Source organism: Macrobrachium rosenbergii, chromosome 44 (assembly GCF_040412425.1).
Source record: "Macrobrachium rosenbergii isolate ZJJX-2024 chromosome 44, ASM4041242v1, whole genome shotgun sequence".
Taxonomy (NCBI): domain Eukaryota; kingdom Metazoa; phylum Arthropoda; class Malacostraca; order Decapoda; family Palaemonidae; genus Macrobrachium; species Macrobrachium rosenbergii.
This window is the reverse complement of record NC_089784.1, coordinates 30,631,696-30,634,975: the sequence shown is the minus strand read 5'-3', so window position 1 is coordinate 30,634,975 and position 3,280 is coordinate 30,631,696.

Genomic DNA, 3,280 nt, shown 5'->3' with positions numbered 1-3,280 from the left:
CTCATGTGTTTATGCTCCTTTGGTTTTTTCTTGTAAGTTTAAGTATGCTGTATTATGTGGAGGTTTCTTTTTCTTGTTGCTTTAGATATCATCATGTTCTTTTATTGTAAATTTTCCACATTTCATTTCCTTTGGTTTGAACTTCGGTGTTGAATTACATGTAGAGTTTTTATAACAGAAACTAGTGCTTGTGTAAATTTGTGATCATTAAAAATAATGGTTATAAGATAACAAAATTAATTTTAGCCACTTTATTGTGAACTCTGATTTAAAGCATTCAAAACTTCACTCCACACACTGTTTTTCTTTGTGTTTGTTATTGAATCACCACTCTTTCCAAGGGAGATCTGCAGGAGACTATAATTGGTAATTTGTCATGTGTGGTAAATTGAAAGATGTAATGTATTTTGCTCTCTGGTCTGGTATGTATAAATATTTGCTGACGTGTAAGGTTCTGTTTGCAGTCATAAGTGTGGCTTTACGCCACTTATGAAATTTATCTAACTCATGACTTTTGCAATATCTGCCCAACTAGGTTGGTCTTTTGATCATAGTAAAATGGGGCTCCTGGGATTTTATTTTGGTGCCCTCACTACCAGTACTGATTTGACTTTTGATAGATGGTTGATGTGACATAGTGTTCCAAATTTATGTTTGAGAATTCCAGTTTTTGCTGTTGGAATGCAGCTTTGAATGTTTCGGTGAATATTATTCCTTTATTTCTAACACGGTGGTTTTGTAATCTCCTGTTGATAGGGCCGTCTTCTCATAGAAAGTATCGACAGAGACCATTTACTCTTAAAATTGTCAATCTCAGGTTGATCCCTTTTGTGACTTACTGTCCTGACGTTTTTACCAGCTTTTTCCCAGTACAAAGGGTGGGTTTATCACTTTCTGCAAGGGGAAGTTCCAACTTGTGACACCATTAGTTTCCTGTATTCCTTGGATTATCTAAAGTGTCAAACTCAGAGCAGTGATGGTAATTCCATAGAAGTGGTACAACCAGACCACGTCCCAGTTTTCACTTTAAGAATTAATCCTTTGGGAGAGCCATATGAGAATGTAGAAATGTTGCTCTTTGGTTTTATTAAAGTAATTTTATGGTTAAAATATCATTTGCATTTTATAAGTATAGAAACCTCTTAACTTGTCAGCTGCAATATTTTGATCATTTCTTTGCCTATCTATATTGTAAGAAGCGATGCATTTTGCAAAAAAAGAATCTCTTGAATGATGGAAAAGTTCAATTGTAGGCTGTACTACAGGGTCTTATGTACTTGAAAGGCTACACTCCTAATTCATCTGGTAATTTGATCTGTAGTGTAGAAATTTTTCTACTTTTCACTCATGAAAAATTTTGAGATTTATTATTTAATAGGATGTAATGCTTATATTTCTTTCCTGTGAACCTCGAGACAAAATGTAAGTTGGATGTTCTAAAGAGTGATTGCATAAATTTTTCTGATCAAGGTTTGTTTGAAGCATGTACAAAGATTGTTGAATTTGTACAGAATTCAAGGGTCAAGTTTGTAGATATGCAATTATAAACAATATTTATTTGGCAGCAATATGTTAAAAGTGTATATATAAGTGATAACGAGTAATAATTATCTAGCAATTTTACTAGTGTAGTAAGAAAGTCAAAAGTTATCCAGTTTACTCAGCCTGTTAAATGAAGTATCCATTCAAGAAAATCCTGTCAACTTGAAACTGAGAAGGTGAGGATTGATGTAGGACAATTAAGTGTTTTTTTCTTGCTCTCCCTTTCTCCATAGCCAATATTTGTCTAGAGGTTCAGGTTTTTCATGTAGTATGAAATGCTGTAATTTGATGTGGAAAAGTACATACCTTGTACCTTTAGATCTTTGGAAGGCAGTTTGAGTACCAAAACAGTCAATTAGAAAAGCAGGTATGAATAATATATTTTCATTATATTCATGTAACAGGATCTAGTGTTAAATTTTAGGTCCATCAAGACTACCAAGAGATAGGAGAAACTACAAAGGATTGCTGAAAGGGAGGCCCACAAAAGCTGATGTGTACAGCAACTTTTTTTTTTTTTTTGTATTTAAGGTCATGCTTTAAGTTTGATGGGCTAAAGAGATCGATAATTTGAGTAACTTAACAGACATTAGTCAAATTGGTAGGCTTGTAGGTGAATGGAAGGATTCATTCTTAAGGGAAAAATTTTATATGTGGAAACTCTTCAGGCTTATGACATTTCATTGAATACAAACTTGTTGATCTTGGGTAATTGTATTTCATGATGAGTGCCAATTGGTATGTTTTTCAGTAAAGGTTAATGTTGTATAGGCAAATTTTGGAAAAAATCTTGCCTTCTGGCACGTAGAGGTTTTGCAATCAAGTCATACCATCTTATTTCCTAAGTTTTTGTGGATGGTTTAAAAGTTGGAGTGCTACTGTTTTTTTTTTTTTTTTTTTTTCCTCCTGGCTTTGAAGTCAACATCTGTGGCTTAGAGCATTTTAATTTGTCTGCTATGTATTGTAAGTCTTGAGTGATAAAAATAATTACTTGAATCATTTCAAACTGCAGCATTATTTCAAAGATGCATCAGTTTCTTAACTTCCATTTTTTTTTTTTTTTTTGTAACTTCATTGAACCGAATTCCATTAAATTACAGGTCTGAAGGCTGGATGACACACTTGATCATAAGAACAGGCACTAATACGTATTTCTTAGCATCTTGAGGACTTGTTCCAAATATAGTAATGACCCAAGTCAAGTTAAGTAGTATTGGTTGTGATTTACCCGTCACACTCCTACCTGCTGCTATTTTATGGGGAGCCCATGCGAGGGGTGAATATTGAGCTGTTTTGTGTTCCATTTTTACTTCGTTCTGAAAACTGGAGAAATCTTCAAGCCTGGCAGAGGAGAATTATTTTGAGAACCTATACATGCAGCATTGTGATGGCGAGCCTAACTGGTTGAGTTGCAACCAGAAGAGGCAGGGCACACTTTAATTATTTTGCCCTTGGGCTTGATTTAGGATGTGCTTCCATTTTATGTATGGGTGAATTTACCATCACTATACTTTACTTGAGCAAAGTTACATTGCACCATGGTCTACTGTAGGAGAAAAAGCTTGGGACTCCTCTGCATTCATGGAACTGTCCGAGATGTAGGGCTCTGGGTTATTGTCTTCTGTCTTACATTGTTGGTGTTTTTCGTGTGCTGAAACTCCTGATACGAGGACCTTGTTTCCAAGTTTTTATACCAACTCAAATATTTAACTCTAGTCCATGTACAACAGGGGTCTTA